At 36.1% G+C, this 25,521-nt stretch overlaps 1 protein-coding gene across 8 annotated transcripts in view; it reads right to left on the bottom strand.

Moving 5' to 3' along the window:
* Window positions 1-25,521, bottom strand: part of LRCH1 (leucine rich repeats and calponin homology domain containing 1) — a 135,473-nt gene that overhangs the window by 97,247 nt on the left and 12,705 nt on the right. The window contains exon 1 of one of the 8 annotated variants that reach the window (XR_012622060.1): window positions 16,349-16,399. The exons of 6 other annotated variants lie outside the window; for them this stretch is intronic. The gene's annotated coding sequence lies outside the window, so the exon portion shown is untranslated. Of the gene's footprint in view, window positions 1-5,782; window positions 5,856-16,348; window positions 16,400-25,521 lie in introns of those variants that run through there. One more of the 8 variants, XR_012622059.1, reaches the window with a different exon arrangement.

Here is a 25,521-nt window from a genome sequence, read left to right as displayed (position 1 = left end):
TAATTACTAGAGTGAGCAATTAGTTGAGAGAAAACACAGAAAGTAGTTGACAACATATAACCACTTTGCAAAACTGCAAGAACCACATAAAATCTAGATGTATAATCCATTAAAATATATATGCAGTATTTTATGTTTTACAGTTGGGGTATGACTTGCACACCTAACAATCTTGACTTTTTCCTTCAACTCCTTCCAACTAGTGTAACCGGCTCCCTACAAACTTTGTCTGAACTTAAACCAAACAGCCTCTGCCAGTGCTAGTTAAAAAAACCCCATTCCTTCATGCTCAAACGTAGTTGTACAACAAACTTACTTAAGGCTTTGGAATTCTAGGATTTGTGCGAGGTAAAAGAAGTTGTTGATGAAAGTCATGATTTAGTTCTTTTGTGTTTGACCTCATTGCAAGTATAAGATTCTCATTTCCTGAGGAATGTAATTAAGTGGTGGAATTCTTATACCACAACAGAATGACTAGAGTTAACAGAACTATAAACAAAACTAAATAAATTATTTTTTAAAAAATTTATAGTACTGCAAAGATTCACAAGCATTTTTGGAACTATGTTAAAAATAGCTGCATACCAAATACTAAATAGGAATCAAATTCAGTAGTGACTTCCCTTTTCAGTCCCCGAAGTTAAGAGACAAATTGCTCTTGCCAGTTGCAGAAGATACAGTATCCTGGAGTTTCCATAGGGAAAAAGTAAACACTGAAAGGCAGAAACAAAAACCCTAAGATTTACTGTACAAGGAGCTCTTAACAATCATTATACATTGCAAAAGTCCCGCAGACTGAGACTTTTAGACTTTTATTACTGTTATGAACAAACTTCTTTAAAATTAGTTTCTTAAAAATCTGAGATGATCTGTAGCTATTCTGAAAACTATTTTTTGCAATTCCTTAGAAATTCTGTGTTTAATCTCCCCATTAGAGAGAAAAATCACAAAGAAGCTGGCATGCCATAGAAACGTACTATTTACATAGCACAAAATGATGAAGCCAGTAGTTTCTAAGTGCCCTATGGGCTGTGGATGGTGGGTTTTTTTCTTTATTTCTAATGAAAAAGTGGTTACGCCTTTGTTTTGATCAAATTAAGGTATACTTCTAAAATTCTGGGGCATACAAAAATAAAACAAACTATATTCTAGCAAAATAAAATTTAGATTTTTGTGCCAGTAAATTCTGACTCTGAGATTTTGCTAAGTAAAAAAGATAACAATATGACTCTTCCAAAAACATGGGGAATATTACACAGAGGATCATTGTGGCAGCAAAACCAGCGTCACTCATTCATCAGAATTTTAAGTATTTTCAGAGTACAACTGAACAAGCTACAATACTTGCACAAAATTGATTTTTAAGATGTCAGTAGGGTCACTTCTTTTATTACTGATAGTCTTTGATAACAATTCAGTAACGAAAATATGTTTAAGACCTTAAATGTATAATGTAGGCAATAAAATGCAATATATGCAACATACCCATGGGAACACCAATGGGAAAAGAATTCCCTAATTCTTGATATTTTGCAAGTATCTCTGCAAACATAATATTAAGTCACTTAGGTAAAGTAAAACCATCAATCACACTCCCCTAGTTACACTAACAGGCTTGCTTCTCTATACTAGTTCATACTCACTACATCCATAATTGAGTTGCATTAAGCTGTTCAGTAATCTTATAATACAAGCAACATACTTAACTCAGAGGATACACAAATTTTACATCCCATGTTCACTTTCTATGGACTCCTAAATTTTCTTCCATCTGATAAAACTTCAGACTTTACACTTCAGAAACAGGTGCTTTTTTTTTTCTTCTGTTTTACAATTATGAAAAATTTTGGAAGATTTGACAGGGCTTTAAGGCAATGCTGGTATTGCAATAATGTGGATTTCCAAAAAATTCAAATAAAAACTGACAGCACATTAAAAAAATAACCTATTATTTTCAAACATGTTTGCTCATGAACACACAAGCATAATTTGAGTTTCCCTATTTACCCATAGTACATGATGGTAGCATTCCTTTCTCCATCTCAAAATGGGGCATTGATGGTAGAAAACTTAAGTTTTGGAAAACTTCCAGCCTTTAAGTTTCAAGTGGCATAACATAATGAATAAAAACAGTGTCTTCCTTTGAAGCAACAGCACATGTCATGCTTCTGATGTGCCTACATTATTTTATTTTTGTTAGCTGCAATTCCAACAAATGACTGAAAATCAAGATTACTCAATATCTGGAAAAGGATGACCAAAGGAACACCTTAGTCTTAACATCTACTGTTCTGAAATCACCAAAGAACATGCAGAACATGTAAAAGTATTATGAAAAAGTAATTTTATTATGAACTACTATAATTAATTTCCTTTAAGCAAATTCATGAGTTGGAGTCTCAACTCATTTTTAAGCTAAGGGGTGGAATATTTTGTATATTTCCTTGTTTACACTAAATCTACAAATGCCCCACAACTGCAGCTCAGAAAAACTGGGATGCCATAGGGAGAAGCTAAGAACACAAACACATGCAGCACAACAACATGCACAATGGAACTAATAGTGGTCTTTGAACTGGATTCAGAAAAGACCCTTCCAGTGCTCTTGCAGGAGATTATGGTATTAAGAGAGACAATCTGTTGATCAGACTGGAAAGTAAAACCCTTCCCTCTAAAAAGTCCAGGATCAAAAAAAATTAATATAGAATTAGAACAGCTAGTTACCACACAGTTTCTCACAGGCTGCAGATTTAGTGATCTGTCTTGCCCTTTAAATACTATCTACTCAAAGCATCCATCCAAAAGCTATATTTAGGTTTCTTTGATAAGAAATATTATTATTAGATATGTAACAGCCCTGTAGTAAATAATGGTTTAAAGCAAATGATCAAATACAAGTTTGTGTAACATGCTTAACATTGCTTTTTTACAGTTGCTTATTAATAATATTTCTGTTGTTAATAAAATAGTTTAATACTTTAACAACAGCCGCTTCATTCAAAGCATACCATATTCAAGACAGTTCAGGTAGGTGCAATTATCACAAACTAAGGGTTGGATTTATGTTCCCATATGATTTCCCTTCTATGAATCTGCTTAGATTCATAGCTTAGATACAGTTACAATAGCACAGTCATTATTTCAACCCTTCTAAAAGCTTGTCCTTTGACATTATCAAGAAAGTCAGTAACTACTATAGATTGAATACTACATGACCTTTACTGTTCTTTTCTAGACAGAAGATCCATCAATCCATAAAATGTTTACACACTTGTCCAAGCAGCACACATATGTGCAGTAAAAACTAGAAGAGGATCTGCTCATCTTTTTCTAATTTTCCTAAACAAAATTTGTATTTTAAACTTATCAAGAAGAGGAAAAGAGTCCCAGAAATATGTTCCTTCATCTGATATGGATTCATCTCACCTGGCTGAGCTGAAAACTTAACACTGTCTTTGGAATAAACCAGTTGCAGTTTACTGTTATGGAATGAAGACTAAGAACTACTTTATACCCAGGAAATGCTTCAAAAAGGGTGGCCAGTACTAGTCAGAAATGAGATCAAACTTTGGGCTTATGTACCTGCTAGAAGATGAGAAATTCCAGAGGGAAAAACCTAAGGCAAGGCTGAAATTCATGAACTACACGCTCATGAAGTGAAGCTCATGAAGTGCAGTGTAACTGCATGAACTACAGGAAGGCTAAACTGTAGTTTCAGGTAAAAGCATGCTCAGATGAGTGCATCCTTCAGGAAGAGAAAAGGATCAGCTAGAATCAGTCCTTTGCTGTCAGTGCCATCAACTAACACAGCTGTGTGAGAACCCTGTCAAAAGTCAAGTTCATTTTTGTTACGAGGTTTTAACTAAATACAGCAACAAGTGTCAGCTTGACTTAAATTTTCTTTTTTCCTCATTGTATTTTGGGCCCTCTTTTTTTTCAGCCAGCTGCCTGGATAGCAGTCACTTCCAGGGTAACTGAACCACCACAGTTTGTCGTCCATCATCTGTTTCCTAACATAAGGATTATGTTTCAGGTCCCTATAAAAACTGCTGCATCAACTGCTTTATTGCTGATCCTATGGCTTATATAGTGGTCTTTTTAAGACCAAAGATTTTGTATCTTTTAGTAGTAGTAAATTTTCACACTCTTTATAAAGCAAGTTAAAAGAAAGTGATTGAACTTCTCAACTTCAAGTGGTGCAGCTGCCACATAACAGAAATATTTTAACAACTGTAGAAATGGTAGGCTCATGATCCCCACAGCTTTTTTTTTTTTTTAATCTGCAGTCACACACACAGTCTTTCAAATCATTACTAGCACTGAGTAACACATCCTTTCCTTCATCATGCAGGAATCAGGACAGTATGCAATACAAGCCTAGGTAAATGATCATGGTTATTGTTGGTAAAATGTACCCAAATAATGAAGTTACATCTCATACAGAACTGTAGGAACACTGATACTTTCAAACAACTTGATTCTAACACCAAGACTTTTATTGCCTTTTTTTTTCTTTTTTCTTTTCACAAATCTCTTAAAATTGCTTCAAGACTACAGAAGGATCCTTCCATAGATATGAAATAGAACACAACCATCCATCAAGAGCAGTTCAAACAAGTCCTTTGAAAATCTTTGTTTCGAGCTGCAAGTGGCGAATTACTGTAAAATATGTCATCCCTGTTAGAAGGGCTTGTCTTATATCAGCAAGGTGCAAGGAAGAGATGATGTATCTTAGCAATCAGATACGTCTACAATGTTTATAGATCACATTTACTCTCTCTGTCAAATCCATAACAAACGATGTTTTCTGTCTTAACTAGAGCTGGTAAAACTCATGTTTTGCAATAGTATTTGGCAAAGTTGTATCACTTTGTTAAAGAGCATCTAAAACCAGAGGAAGCAACCTTGTGCCATGCATACTATCCAGTCACAGTATACAACAAAAATACTACTTAATGAATCTGGAGATGACAACTCTTCATTAGTGCATGATAATCCAACACTCAGTCAACAAAGAGAAAGTAAACAGTAAAATGGAGCAGAAGAGCACTTCATTTTCAGTTAGAGAAGGAGAGGGTGACTAAGAACTAAGTATTCTAAGAATTCAGAACCAGCTTTCTAAGAATACTGGTTTGCATAAAGCTGGTAGAAAACAAACTGTCCAAACATCTGAGATAAAAATCATGTTATAGAAGCTCTCTACTTCAGCCACTGTGTTTATTAACAAAACTAATCATGACCATAGATCTACCAGGTAAGTTTTGTTAAAATAAAACCAGGACATAACAAGCAGCAATGCCTCATGAAATTCATACTACACTACTTATAATCACATCCAGTAGTTTGAAGGCAGGCTTTTCTCACACGAAGAATTTCTCCTGTTTTCAGAACTGTTCACAATGGAATAAATATAAGAATATGAAGTGATCACTGTTATTTCCTCTTCAGACAAAACTGATTTTCAGAGTTGCCCCTGAAGAATCCAACTATAAAACCATGAAAACCATAAAAAAACCTCATATTCAATTACATCTTGCAGATTTTCTTTCCCCGACATACATGGTCTCTGCATAGCAGGTTAGTCCCTTTGGATGGCTGAGTTCATCAGTTGGCCTCCTTATGGTAAAGGGACAACTGAACTGGGATTGCAAGGATACACATACGTGACAGAAAACTTGTTTTCTGCGGTTTTCATCTGAAAACAAGTTTTATATTAACAGCACTGCTGGAAACAGTTTGGAAATAAGGGCTAGAAAGGGGAGTAACCCTAAAAAACACTTACCTACTTACGCTTTCACATTTACCAGTGTTTGTTTTAAAGCAGTTTTGCAGTAGTTTCTCATATGCTCTTGCCTAAAAAACACTCAACCTCTCTCTCCGTCATTAGCACTTTCTATTTGTTTCTATTAAGTAATTTTATGGCAGTAACAGAGGAGTAATAAAAAAAACCAACTTGGAATACTTAGCTGTTGTGCTAAAAGATACAGTGTACACTTAAATCAGTAACATGTTTATTCATGCTTATGGAGAGAAAGTTGTCAGGACTCTGCAGCATTAAAATCTGAAAGTGAAAGCACCTTAACATTCAGAAGTGATAATCACCCAAAGGGCATATCAAATTCCAACAGAGTTCAGGGTGTTAACCATTTTTTGAAATCCAGGCCTCCAACACGGAAAATTTTGTTCTGTGCTGTTGGGTACAATCCTGATACAGAAAACTAGTCTTGAGTGCAGCATCAAACACTGCAAAGTATCCCTCACAGATAACTAACAACCGCAGAAGCAAAAAGCTCACTTCTTAGAGGTGGCCAAATATGGTACACTGAGGGACTCATGGATTCCCTCCTCTTCTAGCCTGGTCAATAAGAGCTGCTGCTCCCTAACACCTTTCCAAGTAGCAAGGTGGAGCAGTAATTCCAAAGGGACAGAAACACTCATTTATGGCTAATCACAAACACAGAGATGAATAAAAGGGGACAGTAGTGCATTGAACACCCACAGACAGCATGGATAGGTCCATCGTGTTCCTAAGGATCAATGCTCAGATAAAGAAGCCTTCACTACTGTCTCTAACAGCTACCTCCCAGAACTTCAGTCCCTCTACTGCCTATCTCTCAGACCTCATCCTGCTTGCTGGCTCGCCCAGCTTGAAGTCTGCTAGCAGATATCACACACATCCTACAAAGACATTCACAGGAGATTAAAAAAAAAAAAGTGTTCACTAGGATAGGATAAGCTGTGGTGATCAAACAGGGCTTTGCCAGGCAAATGTACTAACCAGCTACCTGCTTGAATGCAACTGGACCCTTTTATCCCTTCCTTCTCTCCTTTTTCCCCATACTTGTTCCTCCCCATTTCACTTCGATCCTTCTCGTCTCCACCTCTAGTCCTTGCCTTAAACATCCCATAACAGATCTGTACAACCCCAAAATTCTTTTGTTCAGCCCCCAATTCCACCCCTTCAGCACTCCTATAGTCTTTATTCAACAGCTCCCCCTCCTCAATTTGCCTGGCATTCCAGAGAGTTTCTTCCAGTGAATCACCTCAGCAGGTTTTGCGACAGAGATAATGGCTTCATCAGTCACCTTTGCTGGTTTTAGGAGCAGCCAAGTCAGATTAAGTTGGCTCAATTCTCCACGTTGTCATTATTCCTCTGGTCATTATCTGCCTATCTAAATAGTCATTAGCCAGATATCCTTACACATATGATCTCAAAAAGCAACAAGCTTTTGAGACAGCTTAGTTATTAGTACACCAACATTTTAGCATTTTTATTGCATTATTTAGTTCTGGTTTTTATTTAAAAGCATTTAAGCATGATTAAATAAATACATTCTCAGTATACTGTAGTCATTAAAAAATAAAAATTAAGAGGTGCAAAGAAAAACTTTAATGGCAGCTTAATGTAGCTGCAAATTATACCAAACTGTTAAAACAGCTGGTGGTGAGGGGCAATGCTCACCTCCATGCTCACAAATGCTTTCCTACTATAATACAACCCATCTTTCCCCCACTCCTAGTTCCAACCTTTCTTCCATCTCCCCTATTCATTCCAGCACTTGTTCTTGCATCTTGCTGACACATTTTCATGAGTCCTGAGATACCAGTGTATTCTCCTTTATCACACTTGCTCTTACCATGCTTCTACCACGTAGAAATTACTGTTACATCTACTTTACAAGACAGAGATTGGAGACACAGCAAACTGTCTTGAAATTAGTTTTTCAAAGATGCCACACATTATTTGCTTCAAGTGCAAGGGGAATTGTATTATTCATATTTAATAAGTAACACAAGCCAGCAAAGCCAGACTAATGGGGAAAGCTAGATCTGCCTGTCTTACCCCAGATATATGTTCTAAGATGACATTTTCCTAAGGGAAAATTATCAGGCAGAGAGGCTGTAAAAGGATTCAGAGGAGGAAAGAAATGCACAGTAATACTGCTGAAAGTGGCAGGGAAGGGGTGAAAAAGACAAGAGAATCTCCCTGTCTTTACCACACACAAACACTTTTTCAAACACCAGGCTAGGAAGCCAGCTTTTGCCTGAAGAATCCAAGACATTTTAAGTTTATTTTTGTTTTTGCAGCAGACTGAAGAATTATGTTGCCCAGCATTTACTAAATGTAAACATTAAGATTCAGAAAATATGCCTACATCGGCAAAATTCAGATTCCTAGTTTGTACTAGGGCAGGTGGATTAACAACAATAACAGTGTAGACCATAAACTAGTGCCAATATAGATACTTTTGCTATGTCTAATGATATACAAAGTTAGGGAATAAACAGCAATATCCTTGCTTAGCTTTCACTATTAGTTCCAACAGAGAATTTTCACCCAATTTTTAAATAAAGCCAAAAAGTTAAGGCAATTATATTTTATTAGCTATTCCTTTCAGAATTAAAAAGCGATTTGCATTGCTTTATATATATAAGCAAATGCTAGACAATAATTTAGTCAAAATGCTTTTTTCTCTGCTTTTCTGGTATGCTCTTAAATAGCAAGTACATTCAATAATAAAAAAGGCTCAGTTCTCCTAAGAATTTAGATATCACAGAGAATAATCACATATCCAAAAAATGGGTTTATTTTAGCCTTGGCTATCAACATCATCCAGAAACAGTTTCTATACTGTGGTTAGTCTATTCATTATGGCCAGCCACAGGATACTAATTTGCTATGTTATTTGAAGGTTTCGTTGTCTTTTTTAATGTACATCTTTTATTTACTTTTTTCTTTCCCCAGTGGTCCCATCTTCATTCACATTCATTTCAGAAAATTCCACAAGGAAACCACAAGCACTGCCAGCCAGGGACCTCAGCATAACCCTTAAGAACCTTCCTTCTTTCCTACCTTTCTTTTATTGAAAACCTTGCAAACTAAGCATCTCAACTATCAAGGCACAGAAGAAGTCCTGATAACTCACAATCAAAAAAAAAGCAAGAAAGAAAAGAATTTTAAACTTGTTTCCAGTTCTCAAATACAAATTCCATCTGAAATATTTCCAAACGTACTGTAAAAACATACTCTATTTCTAAATTAACAGTAATTCTGAACTTTAATATAGAGCAAATATTTTAATCAAGTATCTTTTTTGAGAGTCTAGAATATTTGTATAAAGAGTAGAAAAATTACCCAGACAGATAAAGCTGTTACATTAACAATCCAGTGGTCCAAGACACTCCTTTCTTTCTACAGTCAAATTAAATAATTTTCACTATAAATAAAATATCTCTAGTACAGAAACGAATTAACCTTTTAGGTGAGTATCTACTCTGTTCAATATGCTTCAGTTATTATCACCAGCCATAAAATGTCTTGTACAGTTTTGAAATCAAGCATATTCATCTAAGCTTTGCCACCTCAAAAATAAAGGTATTTTAAAAAATACCACTGTTCACTACTAAATTTATGGAACATTAATGACAAATTCCCTGGTGACAACAGGATGAATGGATTTTTAAAACCACTTCAAAACTTAAATTAACTGAGGACATGCCAGGGATATTTTAATATGCTTAGATTACCGAAAGTCAAACTAATAGTAAAATGGCTTACCATTTTGTTTAACCATGAGAGGATCCTGTAGGATATTACTCCAGACAAACACCCTAACACATATTCTGAGTTTTGTCCGAAGTGATAAAATAAAATGAAATTAATGATCTGAAGACACATTTAAACAGTGTAAGATTTATAATAACTGGTTGCTTTTACACATGTGCAGATAATTTGAGTGGACAAGACTCCATGACAGAAAAAAACCCCAAACGTATAACATTTAATCACACTAATAAAAATGCTTATGAGCTGTGGAAAAAAAATATTCAGAATTACCAAAGAAAAATATGTTGCTCTTTTCTTAAAAACAATAGGGCCTCACCGTGTAAGAGGAAACTGCTTCCAATGCTAGCCACAACTCAGTAATCCTTCTCACAGTCCTGGATAGCAAGTTTCTTAAGTTTCTTCTAACACAGAAAAGTCAGACCAATCTGTTTCATTCACTTATCTCCACTTTGAAAACATAATGTATTTACCCCTATTAAAAAACATCCTTGGTTAAATTAATCTGGTTACATTATGCCTCTCAAGTTCCTCCTGCTCTTCTCACAAAAGCCATGTGCCTCCCTCAAGCTTGCTTACTGCTATATAAACAATTCTGAGAAAATTACTGCTGAAATTATCATCTCCCATTATTAGGAATAATAATAATAATAAACAGGTGACATGAGTTCTGAGGTTAATGAAAAGTTCTCTCAACTCTCAAGTCCAGCTAAGATACAACTGTAATCTCTGAATTCTCAACATACACAGAAGTCAGCTATATTTAATGATTCTTAGCTATTAATTAGGAACTTAAAGAAAGCAGTAACATTCTAGCAGGGGCGAACACTAACACTGGTATTCCAGATAAAATTCATATAACTTCATCATTTATCCATGAATTACATTCAGTTATTGGTAGGGTAACAGACTGTAAAAAGAGTCACTGCAGCAAGAGATGTTCCAGATTTTTTAAAGCTGACACTACCAGGGGCTTGAGGCAACCACCACTGCAGAGACAATCATTCTCAGAACCGATCTTTCAGAGGAATGCTCTTTTTGTGAGAGAGACTTCTTTCATCAGTTACAAAAAATAGGTAGCTTTGTGTTGTGTTCCTCATCCGTGGACCACAGTGAGCCCAAATCACCACCTCTCACCTGTAAATTGACAGATGTCTCACTTCTAGAAATTATTTGCTTGCTTACTACCTTTCTCTTGCACATGCTTTCCACAAGCTTATCTCATTGCAAGTTCAGCTGCAATTCTGCAAGAAGCAAGCTTTGCAAAACCCTACAACAATAATTGCCCTTGTACAGTAAGAAGGGAAAACAACAATTCTAGATGAGTACAGAGAAGCACTCCTACTCAGCTGCTTTAAACCAAATGTAAGAAATAAAGGTGTATACAGTCAAGGTGCTCAAAGTTTTTCAGCCTCTCTAAAGAGAGCACAAATTTTCTGAACAAAGTTTACATTTTAAGTAGCAGTCTGCAGAGCTCCTATCAAGTCTAACTCATCTTTAAAAACCAAAAGTTGACATCTACCATTTGCTCATGTAACTTTCATAAAAACTTCATTCTTCTACAACTCTGCAAGACTGAGAAACATGAAAAAATCTTTTCTTAAACAAAAAATGTCATTCTAGAATCTCTGGATTAGGCAGTCTAGCTCTCCTTTGGAAAACTGCTTAGCACTCAGAGTTTGGTTTTGTTTCTGGCTATTGCTTGTATTTTTAGTAGTCATAAAGGAAAGGATGTTCTTTCAGGAAATCCTCAGGTTTCATGTCAAGGATCTGTAAACAGTTTGATTGGAATAACGTTTATGTAATTAGTATTTTTCACTTTGGAAACTGCTGTTACAGAGAAACTGTCCAAAGCAAAAAAATCATGCAAGATCTCTTCCACCTCCAATTTAAACAGATTCAAAACACACAAAAAGTCTCTCTGACACAGAAGGTTCAGCCACACAAGTTCAGAGGGAAAGGTTTTCCATGCCTTTGTTTCAGTAAGAATTTATAAGGAATACCCGAGTGAACTTTTCCACACCCTTGAATGCTACATATCCAGTAAGATTGTTTCATGTTTTGCCTACTTTAATCTACACCAAAGGCTTTCATTTCAAGTTGCATAGCCCACATACATCTTGATTTTATACAAAGCCACGGGGATACCCTGGCTATTGCAGTGGTCCCCATTCCTGCAGCTCCAAAACATCAGGACTGTCTAAAAAGACTTTAAGCATATACAGCCACCATAGTGAGGGACACACCTGTATCAGCTTTTATTACCCTGATTTTCAGTAACCGTTGTTATACTTTGTTAAAAGATATTTAAAAAACAGAGATTGAAAGTTACACAGCTAAGGGACAGCCCCAGAAAGGCAGAATTTTTCTCTGATATATCCTGTCACAAATATATGATCCAGTTTTAAAACACTGTAGTGATGGTGAAAAGGATGTCACATACTTAAGTGACATTTTCTCCTGCTTTAAAACACAACAGTGAATTCAGGCTCATGCTTCTTGCTTACTGAAATGAAAACAGCGCTGTACTACTGAAGACTGAATGTCACTTTTTTTAAATAAAATTAATCACTTCAAAGTGAACGGGTAACAGACTGAGCAAAATCAAAGTCTCTTCACAGTGGGTAATTTCCCACGTCAAGACATTCACCTATACCTGAACTTCTATATTACAAGTGTTGGGTATCTATGCAAGACACTGTTTACACTCAATTCCTGCAGAAGACTCGCTTTTTTAAATAAATGTTAATATAGAAGTGGATCCATCAAATACTTTATATCTGTAATTACAAATATTTTCCATTTTCCATATTCAGATACCTTAAAAAACATGGATACTGAAACATCAAAACCAGTATGCCATATTAGGGGAAACTATCAGGTCAGATCAGACAACCTGAGGAAAAAGAAGCTATTGCAGCCCCATGCCCCCAGGTCCAACCATCAGCCAGGTGGAAAATGTACTCCCAGTAGGCAGATGCACATATATGCATCACATATGCATATATACACAACTGGCCACGCAGATAATGATGACATACACACAGAACACGCACACAACCACAGGCAGAACTAACAGCCTCGTCCTGCTCCCATTCTGACTAAACAGGATGGAAATCTGCTAGTGAGAATATTTATACACACACACACAGATATGCATGATGTGGATCCCTCCAGCAGCAGAGTTCAGACACGCAGTCTCCCCAGTTGCTGCTATCTGGACATAAGAGGCCCTGAGGCTGCATGCATGCACACACACACAGCTGGCCAGGACTCCCCTGGTCCCCCAACAGCCAACCCCACTGTGGTCTCATCCTCAGACACCCTCAGAGAGGTGCACACACACACAGAGGTCTCATCCCTAAAGACACCCACACCCTACAGTCTCTTCAGCAGCTGGCCAGGACTTTCTTGATCCTTCAACAGCCAGCTGCTCCCGTGGACTTGCCCTTAAGAGACACACACACACCTGCTTCCCCGGCTCCCTCACCACTTCACCTACTCACTAGCTAGTCTGGGTTGATCTTTGCCAGCACTCATACACCTGCACACCCCACACTCGCTCCAGGCACTGGCACCACAGACTCATAGGCCTCTGAACCCTGGTCCCACTCCAGTGACCAGCACCTTGTTTCAATCGCTCCAGTCTCTCCAGTCACTGGCACTGTAGACCCTGTAACCTGCAATCCCACTCTGCTTGCTGGCAGTCCATTCTCTCCCTTTGCTGGCACCACAGACAGACAGGCCCTCCAACTCAAGGTCCAACTCCAGTTGCTGGCACTCAGATCCACACACACACCCCCATGTGCACAGAATAAGGAGTCTCTCCCCCAGGAAATGAGTTAAGAAGGAATTTAATAAGATAAAACAGACTGGACTGTTCAGGGGCAAGGCATGATCGACAAGCATACTGACCAGCAAATTATTTACAAGTGACTGGCCTTTCTTATCCCCTAAATACCCCTATCTTCCCATACATGTTCATCCCTAAACCACTTAAATCACTCCCTTTCCCGATCTTTGGTTCATCTCCAAAGCATGCCATAATAAGGAGGTTGCAGAGAGCTGGGGATGAGTTTCTTTAATGAAGTAACAAGCGATAGGACAAGAGGGAATGGCCTCAAGTTGCACCAGGGAAGGTTTAGACTGGATATTAAGAAGTATTTCTTTACAGAACAGGTAGTTAGGTGTTGGAATGGGCTGCCCAGGGCAGTGGTGGAGTCCCCATCCCTGGAGGCATTTAAGAATTGGGTTGACATAGCACTGAGGGAGATGGTGTAGTTGAGAACGGTCAGTGTTAGGTTAATAGTTGGACTAGATGATCTTCAAGGTCTTTTCCAACCTAGATGATTCTGTGAAATCCTGTGCAATCCCAAAATGCTCTTCTCCTGCAGCCCCCAGTGCACCCCATACCCCAAGGCAGGACCCCTCTCAGTCTAAAAGGTGTTCCAGCCTTCACTCATCCTGATGGGTCTCACACCTGGGCTGAGGCTTACTTGGAGAGCATCTCTTCCACCAAATACTTCATCTGTGTTCCTTGCCTGCCTTTGTGCCTCTGTGCTCCTCTGGGCTTGTGGAGATGAGCCTCTGATGGGCTGATGGCTCCTGTGATAGCCCTGTAGTAGCTGGAGCAGGAGGCACAGCTATGCTAAAAGGAGATGTCAATTAAAATGTTCTTGCAACATATCAATTAACTTGTAACACAGATTACTACATAGCATCAAACCAAAAATTCAGCCCTCCAAAATTACAGGAATTATGTTTTTAAAAGCAACAGCTGTGCTCCAAATATTACCCTTGAAAAGGTGATTATTAGAGTTTAATTTTGCATTATAATTTTGCTAGTGTAAATTAACTTCTTGCCTATGCCCAATTTACTAACAAAAATTTTTAAAAAATCTAAGTCACTGATGTATCTAATATAGTATTTTGGGAATCATATTAAATAATCAAATGTTAATTTATCTTACCCTGTCAACTTAACTTTCAAAACAAGGTCAGCCTTATTTAAAGTCTTTCGAACTGGAAAAACCTGATTTTATTACCTCTTTATGAAATCACATACAAGGAGAGAAAGTCATGCCAAACAGTACTAGTCATTAAAACAAAATTTGGACAATGGCCAAATGTAAGCCACTTAAGTGCAACTCTGAAAGCATTAGATCCAGTCATCTTTCAAATTGCAATATATGATCAGAATTATTCTAGGCATTCAAAGCAATGACAGAGATAATTTCTTGTTTCAGCAGAATAGGAAGTGATTTTTTTTTGTATGCTTATCATGATACTTTGAACATAGCATCTTTCATAGATATCTCCTTGCCATCACCACTTACCATTCTATAATGCACAGCAGAGAACACATCAACTTTTAGAGGCAACAAAACTTGAAAATACACTCCAAAAAGGACAGTCAGTCTATGAGATCAGAACAAGTCAAAAATAAAATCCCTTTAAATTTGTAACAGTAAGGTGACTGGGGCCCCAGTAACAACTATTTTGCTTTCAAGATCCACTCTTGCAAATTGTGCTGATTGCCAATGTATACGTAGACAAATCTCTTTTGACTGATACAGTTCTATTCAAATGAAAAGTCAGTAACTGCATAACTAACTCAACTTTCACTGGTAATTTCATCCATTACACCTGCCTCAGGGTTTAATGCTTAAAAAACCAAAAAAATCCACCAAAAAAAAGCCCACAGTAAAAACTGCCTGTTAGACCTGAAATTTAACGGATGACAAAACTGCTTCAGCTTCTAAGCAGTTTTTCTATAGGATTCATAGATCTAACCCTTGAATAAGGGTTTAACACATCTTGCTTCAAGTAACATAGTGACACTAATCCGCTGACATCTAAGAGCAAGAATTAGTGGCTGCAGACTGATTTTTAAGGAATGCAATTATGATACAAAAATGGCCCAGAGGAGGCACAAAATTTTTTTCATTAGTGTTTATATGTATTAAAAACACTCGTCTGTATTAAATCCACTTAAAATACTGTCTTTTAAGTATTCCTCATCACACAGAGGAACAGAATGCAATCAAGTATCTGAAATACAAAGACATTTCCTTTGCCTAAGGAAGGCAAAATATTATGATAATATCAAAAAGGAATCAGAAAGCAGATAACAAGACAGTCATAAATATCTCAGCCCTTACGTTTAAGATGGCTCACTCCTCTCAGACCCTAAGCAAGCTTGGAAGTAATGATACAGACAGCATTAAAACTTACATGGAAATATCTACAGAAATCAAAGTCATGAGTGAAAAGCAAAACATTTTTTCTTGCTAGACTGTAGCCAGACATACTTAGAAAAACAATTGCACAAGGATGCAAACAAAATAAAAAAAAATTAGGTTCGAATTTTCAGGTGCTCATACTCTGCTGGTATTTACTTTTTCTGTAACAGAATAGGGATTTTAAATCAGTAGTCAGCTGCATACTTTACATAACATTACTATATGACATACATAACTAGATAACAAAATAGCTAATGCTACATTTCTACCTAAGCAAATAAAAGTGTGACCATGCAGAAACTACTGTAAAAATAACATAATTTCATAAGTATGTATTCTGAGTAGCAACCAAGTTCAAAATGAAATATATACACAACTTCTTTAAATAAATTCTGTGTAAATCACAAACTTAGTTCTTAAAACTGATCCTGAAAAGCTCCCATGACAACACTAGAACAACCTCTAATTTTCAAATCATGGACATAAAAACGTGCCTTTTTTCTCCCAGCTACAAGAAAATCCAAATTTTAAGTCCATATACCTGAAGTGTGTGTATGTGCACATATAGTTCTCTCACATGTCTATGCACACGTGCTTGCACACCCCTGCAAATGAAAGAATACAATGAACAATGACTGAAGCAGTTCTTTGTTCAAGTACATCCTTGTTTGAGAAACTGCTTTATACAAAACTCTGGTAAGCAGTAATTTCAATAGTCAGTATAATCTGAAATATTTTGCCTGCATATAATTATGAACCTAAAAACAAATGTGTTTTTATGTGAATAGTTACCCCAGGGAATAGTCTTAAGGAAATACATTCTCATGGCTTAACTGTGGCTTTATCTGGCAAATAAGTACCCTACCACCCCTACAAAGGCTTAGAGAGACCTAATTTTGAGATACAGAGAGAGAGATATATACACACACACACAAATCAAACAAGGATAAAAAGTAACAGTGATCTATAAATAAAATTTTCCTCAAAGTCTTACAAGCAAATATGAAGCATATATATTGGGTGGATAATCTCACCAAAACAAGGAATACTGATCTGGCAACCTTCAGAAATTTTGACTCAACTAGCCCTTGCAAAGTAAACTTTCACTATAAAAAAAAAAAACAAGCACAAACAGGACAATTAGTTTATTCTGAAATGAAAATCAGCATTCTGGGAAATACAATTACACAATTACTTTTGCCATTTGCTAAAAGTAAGTAATATTGTAAATCATTGGTCAGAGAGATATTGGGGCTATGGTATTCCGTGTAAGCCTATTTGTATTTATTTTGTTAACTTGAATTAGTTCATTTTCAATTTTCAGATTTATCTCATTCACTTGAAGCAAGATACCAGGTAGGCAATTAGAGATCATTTGGCTCTCTCCATACAAAAAAGGTACATAAAAATAGCAAAAGATTTTTCCATAAATTAATAGATTCAGTCACAAGTAAGAAGGTATTTAAGTGTGCAGGTCAATGTCTTTCTGTTAGGAGCTGAAAGTTACTGTTTGGTATTAAAAACTGTTTTTTCAAGTTTCACTTCAAAGAAACATAGGCCATCAAAAACAAAATTGATGAAAACAAGGTAATCATACACTCATTTTCATAAACTTTCCTTTATTAAATAACCATTCTGAATTACAGATCCACTTTCTTGCACAACTAAAGAAAGCAAAGTTCTCAGAGAACCCCCTTTTCAAGGGATTATACCTCAGAACTTGTTTTTCTGAAAAAAAAGAAGGTGGGCTCAATCTCTGTTCCCTTCTTTTTTCCTCAGTGTCAGAGGGAGGCCAGTATCTGCCCCAAGACTCAACTCTTCTGTGAATTAACTAGTTTTTTTACTGTAAAATGGAGGTTGTCAAAGCAAGAGAGGGGAGGAACAAACAGGTATCCTAAAATGTAGCCTTGCCATCTTACTCTCACATACCATACAGATGTATTCATTGTGCAATTCCAAGCTAACTACTAAAACACTGCAAAACAATAGATTCATACTATGTAACTTACAAATTTTGCTCCAAATTAGTAAACTGCAGTAAAAATGCCTAAAGTTGTATCTGCAGTTCAGCGTTTACATAGTAGTTTTATGAGAGACCAAGAGCCAAAGCTCCTTTTTAAAAAAAAAGCTGTCTAAAAAACTACCTCTTACCACAGTGGAAATCCAATGGAAAGTCCCTGAAAACACTACAGATGATGCAGTCAAATGATATTATTTAAACACTGACTTCCTCCCGTTAATTTACTGCCAGGTACACCGACAAACATTTTAAATGAAAATTAAGGAAGATAGAGCAATACCCCAAGGAAAATACTTACATGCTACCAAACTATATAAAAATGCAGTATAGTAGGATATAAACTGAATGACTATCCTCACTATACTTCCTTTTTCTTTAAAACTTACAACTTACTATATTTATGAGGACACTACAAGACACAGTTAAAGGAGATTTAGTCATACCCATGTTCAAAACTACTTAATAAAGCTAAGATAGTAAAACCATAACTCTATTTGCTACTATTTTGCCAGTGGCCTAACATACCACATTCCTTCTTTCTAATCCCTTAGCCATAAAGGCTAACAGAATGCACAAAAAATTTGCATTTGGAGGGCTAATATTATTTAAACATTATTTAGAAATTCATCACCTCCCAACATACCTGCTGCCTGTTCCATTCCTCATCAACTTCTTCAGTTTTAACATGAAGGTTCTCACTAGTTGAAATTTACCATTCAGAAAGTTTATAGCCCTTGATAGGTGTAATGGGAATAAATTAAAAAAATAGAAATATCATTAAATGTTGCATTAATATTTTATGAGGTAGAAAACATATTGGTAATCACATATGAGAATGGAAAATTCAATTAATGGAAGAGTTTTGTGAGAATTACATTCTATTCTAAGACATCACTTGATTAAATATGTTACTGCTCTTTGAGCTAATAATATCATAAAAAAAAAGAAACAAAATCCCACATAACAATAGCGATGCTGAATAGAACAGCCTCCAGTGCATTTCATTACCTAAACTATTTTATACTAATATATGGTTGAATCATAAAAGTAGTCTGGTATCATCTTGCCACAGATGAGTTCTCCTGCATATTTTAATCTGATTAAGTTCAGAAAACAGGTTTTAACTGTCTTGCTTTTAACAGTTGCAGTTTTTGGTGTTTTGCTAAAGAATCTAAAGAGAAGAAACCAAAGAGAAGAAACGTAAGGAAAACAAGTATTTGTCCTCTATCATATACTCTGTTCCTCTTACTGGGGGGGAAGGGAGGAGAACTTTCACATTTTAAAACCATATTTAATGAAGTTATATAGTAATGACACTGTATACAATGAAAATATATTGCAGTTAATATAAATATCAGAAGATAATTTTCTAACATTGATACTGGAATATAAGAACAAATTCTCCTAATATTTTCTTATTTACATTACTGCTGATACAGTGCTACAGTTTCCCCAAGACAGTCTGAAAGTAAGAATTAAAACCAAGGCATAACATGCCAGACCATACATACTAGCTAGTGAGCAAGAGTAACTGTCTTTCAACAGCTATAACTGCAAAGTCACAAATACTACTATAGTCAGTAACACAGACATACTGAAACTCCTTTGGAACTAACTAAACTCAGATGCTGACAGCAGGGTACATATAGCAGCATGACAGAAGATCTTGCCAAGAAAATAGGTTGAATAAACCTGTGCTGAAGTTTAGGCAGATAAAAGACAGTAAGCTACTTTATGCTGCTATAACCTAGTCCTATAAAGTATAATTTATTTTAGAAATTCAGAACAGGGAAAATCCCACATACATCAGTCAGAAGGGATTTTGACAATAACTTCAGTTATGCCTACCTTTCACCCTACCTGCACACCAAATTGTCAAAAAAAACCCCCACCACAACTACTTTTGCTTTGCTTGTGCATGCACCTTTTTCTTTATCTATTAAACTGTCTTTATCTCAATCCACAAGTTTTCTCACTTTTACCCTTCCAATTCTCATCTCCGTCCCACTGGGGAGGAGTGAGTGGTTGTGTTGGGCTTAGCTGCCTACTGGGGTTAACCCAGAACAAATAAGTAAAATTTACCACCATACCACTTAAACAGTTCAGTAATTTTAAACACAGGCATTCCACATTTGCCATCAGAACTTTTAAAAAAAAAAAAAAAACACACAACAAAAACAACCCCAAAACCAACCCCAAGCCACTATCTCAACCTAAACAAATCCATGTCTCCTTAAGCATTTCAGTCTCGAGTGCTACAAGTTCCTCATGAATATCTTCCAAATGAAGAAATACCAATGTACCCAGAATAGGGTTTAAAATTATACAAAGACCACCCTATTCTCTTTTAAAGTGTTGTAAAAGCAATTCCAAAACGTGTTAACCTAAGTCCTGTCTTCAGTATTCCCTAGACAGACTAACAATGAGAGTCTGCATTCAGTAACAGATGCAAAGCATGTCAGAGTTTATGTCAATACACAACTGGAGCAAAACTCTACAAGTAGGTTTATGGGTAAACGTGTCAGCAGACAAAAGGTGTCTGAGTAGTTATTTTGCACAGATGCAAAGCAAAGTTGTACACAAATTTAATCACCTTGGGTCTTCTTTCACCAAGATGATGTTGGGAATTCACAACAGGGGGGATATCTGGGAATTCAAGATACTTGGAAATGCCTCAGCTAAATGAAATATGCCTCAGCTAAATGAAATATGCCTCAGCTAAATGAAATATGCCTCAGCTAAATGAAATATGCCTCAGCTAAATGAAATATGCCTCAGCTGGCAAGCACAGACTGAACAGGTTCATACTTGACCCAACTTTGCACAGATGGTTGGAGTAGATGACCTTCAGGGGTCCCTTCCACTCTGAATTATCCTACGATCCCATAAAATTTAGATGCAAAGTTAGAATAAAGCTTTTATTAAGTTAACTGCATATTTTAACTGATACTTGCCCTTTTATTTACAAACAAATATTCTGTTTAAAGAAGCGGTTTTTGTGAAGTTGTAATTAGATCTTAACCAAAAGTTTCCAAAGGGAAAAGCTACCACTAAAATCAAATGCCAGTTGAACCAAAATCAGCACAACTGAGAGAAAACCACAGATAAGAGATCCAAAGGAAGTGAACAACACAGCTTTGCCATCCAAGAAAGACAATTGAAGGGGTATGCTTTAGAAAGATCACAAAATGATTTAAAGTGGAACCTATACGGCAATCATTTAGAATATTTAAAATGGTATAGATAAAATGCCAAACCACCTACTACTCTATTTTTATTGCCTTAGATATGATCACCTGGACATCAATACCACCAATTCCAAAGACTGCTTAGCATGTAACTCCTTTTATGTCACTGACACTTCTAAAGCTGGCCTTTATGTACTGGCTGAAGCACCAGTACATAAAAAAACCTGATGTCATCTGCATTCCACCCAGGGTGGAGGCACACAAACACTTTCTCAAAATGAGTTCCAAAGAAATCCACATTTCATAAAACCAAAACATCCTGTTTCTATAAACAGAATCGTCAAGCAATTCACTCTAGAATGGATGCTCAAGGAGGCATTCTTAATTAAAAAGCAAGTTTTCCTGTATTTAAAACTTTCTTCAACATTAGAAATAACCTTCATTTTTATGTCCCTAATTCATATAGCAAAACACCAAAGGAGAAACAAGTGTAAAATTATTGCAAGGAAAAAAAATTACTTTGATAGCTTAAAAAAACATCATCAGAAGCTAGAACTTGTACACTACTGAAACAAATCATATTCTATAATCTCATATGAACATACTGTCTACTAGAAGAGCCTCTTTGATTTGTTCATACCAGAACATCAGTCATTTTGATTTGGTTGTAGAGTGTTAATCCAACATTTACTCAGAGAAACTGAACAATATCCTCAAGGAAGTCATTAAGCATCTCATATGAAAAAATTTTTATATGTATTTCTCCAAAACCCAACATTAGTCAAGATTTTTGAGACTTTCCCCCTTAGAATACAAAGCCATTGCTGATAAAATCTGCAAGTGATTGATGTTAATGGTGCTATAAATAACAGCAAGGCCAAGTTACAGATACATGACGGCCTGGAGCACACGGTAGGTTAGACACAATCAAGCTCATACTTAACCCTGTCATATGAAAACTTAAAAATACAACATGGAAGAATGCAACCATAGTCTTGGGGAATGACAGCGTAAGCTTGGAGCGATGACAATTACAAGCTCCCGCCAACTCTAAGGTGCAAATGACTATCATGAAAGTTGGGTGCATTAACAGCAACTACTGATAAGTAAGCTGAACACACATTACTCCACTGACAGTCTTTGCAAAGCACCTCACAAATTGCTGTGTCCAGTTGTTCAGTTAATAACTAAGTGAAAGGCAATAAAAAGGTTAAAGCACCCAAAAACCTACAAGGTTTCATGAAATCACAAGATTTGGGATCTGAAATCATTTCACGGCAGAACACCAAAGGTTTGTCTGTTTAGGGCTGACTCACAAGCCCTTGCAACATTCACTAAAGCAATGTAAGGTATTAGCAGCCTCAACTCTGCCCTTTACTCCTCTGTTGGCAGTTACTTTCCCTAGAACAGGGGCAGCAAGTGGAATCATGTGCCAGCTCCTCAGTACCACAATTCAGAGCCTGTCCCGTTAGTTTAAATCCACCTTCACCATTTAAGTCTTGTCACCCTAGTTCGATGGGCAGTACCTTTCAGTAGGAAGCTAGATGGACAACCAGAGTAGCATCTTAAATTAGATTAATAGGAATTACCCCTCATTAATCAAAGCTCCTAGTTTATTAAAGACAAAAGTAAAAATTAATTTATAAACAACTGCAGAAGAGTGAATGTCTGATATAGTGGATCAGCTGATCTACTAGTTAAAGAAAAAAGAACAAATGCCGGAAGTTAAAGCTAAAATATAAAATAATGTGTGTAATTTCTTTTATTTATTTCCAAAGGAAATATATAATTAATCATACTATTATCACTGGCATACTTTAAAATCGAGTCAGTACATATGAGCCATAAATTTCTGGTCTAGATACAAAGGGAAATTTATGGCCAGTATTAGGCAGAGGGTCAAACTGTATCAACTTAGAAGTCTCTCTTAGTATTAAGAGATATCAATTATTCCACGCTTCGGCAAGTATAGTCCACTAGCCACAGAATGAAAACAGCAGCATGAAATAAGAGATACGTCTGGTAAAGAACGACAGAAGTGATTAAATGTTCTTGAAGTAAATTAGAGAAAATAGTCGAAAAGCAAGCAGCTTCACTTAATAAAGCAAGAAAACTTAACAGCTTATTGCTCTCTACTATCTTTTTTGTAACACTGCTTCCCATGGATTTAATTATACTATTCCACAGGAAAGACATATAGTAGTTATGCTCACATAACCTTAATAACTTAATCATAGTAATTATCAATAAAGTAATATATTTCTCACTACATCCTGACTTCTTTCACACATCTTGATTGGCCTATCCTCAGGCTACACCTATTTCACACATCAGGGAAGGATTTAGAAACATATGAAAAAGTAGAACTGTAACATGCATAAAGTAGAGCAGGTGAAACTTTTTTTTAAATTATATAACACATCTAATATATTTAATACACACACAAAGACATAATGTAAATGCACTACGACTGAGAACAAAAAAGATACTTGGATTTTTCAAGCTGAATCCATTACAAGCAGAAGAATACCTTCTAACTGCAAATATTTTTATTTTTCTGTGACAAGAACATTGAAAAATAAGATGATTTTGTTAAGAGACAAGGAAGGAAAAATTTTAGACAGTCTAATTCCTTCAAATACTGTTAACTGAGAAGGTGATTTATCTTCAATAAGTACCATATCAAAACTAATTTTTAAAAATAGCAAACATTCTATAAAACTATTGGTCTAGAGGTTGTAAGCAAGAAATGCAAACAGCTTAGACTACTTAGCCATCAAAACATGAAACAAAAGATTCTGTTTTAGAGGAACAGCTGTATTCAGGACAACTGACAAGGTTTCTGATTAGTCCAGGAAAGCAAAATTCAACCTTTCTGCAAGCTGAGCACAGGTATCTTACAGAAGCTGATCTGGAATGATTCTTTTTCATGAATGGTTTAGAACAAAAGTATTTGTATTTTAGATACAGTAATTTTGGATGTAGGTAACTCTCAAACATTAGCACTGACACAATTAATAGTCTTTGCAGAGTCATTCACTAGTGTGGCCATCTCAAATTTGTGTGATCACAAAGCTGATCAGAACTCATTTTGGCCATATTTCCAGACCGCTGTGTTAACAAAGCCTTACACTGCAAATTTACAACACAAAAAACCAATACTGATTTCTCAGGAGATTTTAGAATGTGGGTTTTATGGATGTTTATGAGCTATGTCTAGAGCAACACAAGCAGAATTTGTCCATGCTGACTTCACCCACAAAAAAATGAATATAATTGTATTTTTATACAAATTCTAGTCAGGAAAGCTTTACTTTTCCTGCAGCACCGTGCATTATTCCCACTTGTTCCAACAAAAAATTTTGGGAAAAAGCTAACAGATTTGGGAGGGATGTAGAGGGAAGAAATATCCAGCCTTTTCACATCTTCTCCTTTTCAGACCTTTTACTGGTGTAAAATTTTTCAGATTTATATAGTTAGCCTCTCATTATTCTCCTGACTACTCCAAACTATTCAGAAATTATTCCGAAGCCTACATTTATTATAAGCACACATTCATATATAGTAATGTGTACTTGGTGGGGGGGTAGTGTTATGGTTTTGGTTTTTTTTTTTTTTCCACTTTTAAAGGTAAATCCTATTATACTGGATAGAAACACAAGGAGACTTCACAGACCTGTTCCATTCCCCATTCTTAACTGCAATGCTCGTGCTTCACTATTCTCATGGCAATACCATGATTTAGTTATTCATTTTAGAGCCTTTCCCTGTAGAGTCTAAATCTACACTCATTCTTACTCCCTTTTAACAAGTACTTGTAGAAAAGCCTCTTAGTTTTTTTCAGGCTATGATTGCTTCATAGATAAACATGGCTTAAATTTTTCTGATAAACTAGATGTTGGAAGGATCACATGGCCCCATCTCCCACAGCTTAACATTTAAGTGCATAAGTAAAATGCTTCAGTGAGACTACCAATTACTGCAGTTATGCTACTACCACACAGAACTGTTCAACACCAAACTGAGCTATAAGATTCCAGAAGCCATTTTTAGCTTTGGGCACTAGACCAAAAATAACCTTTTCAGTCCTTCAGGAAGCCAAATGTACAAAGATATGAAAACTGACAGAAAGAGTATAGCACTTCTTGCCAAAACACTGATTTTTTTTTTTTTTTTTTTTGGTAAGGTTAATACTCTTTCATATTACCTGATTCTTAACCGACTGCAAATCTACAATGATATTCTTTTAGAGACTGAATACTTCTGAATCATACTATCATGCTTCTGTGCCAGATGCTACTATAAAGGGAGCTCTTCATTTCTGCATTGTGTTAATATATTTAAAATCACTCCCAGGACTTAAAAACATAAAGAAAACATCAAGTTTTACATCTTTACTACTATCCCAACATCTTCCAGAACAAAGCTTCAATTCAAATGCTTCAACATTCATTCTTCAAGATATCTTACACTGTCCTGATTGTGATGTAAAAATAAAAGCCAGAG

Source organism: Strix aluco, chromosome 2, assembly GCF_031877795.1.
Source record: "Strix aluco isolate bStrAlu1 chromosome 2, bStrAlu1.hap1, whole genome shotgun sequence".
Taxonomy (NCBI): domain Eukaryota; kingdom Metazoa; phylum Chordata; class Aves; order Strigiformes; family Strigidae; genus Strix; species Strix aluco.
The sequence above is the reverse complement of the archived record's forward strand: the minus strand, read 5'-3'. Positions and strand labels throughout refer to the sequence as shown.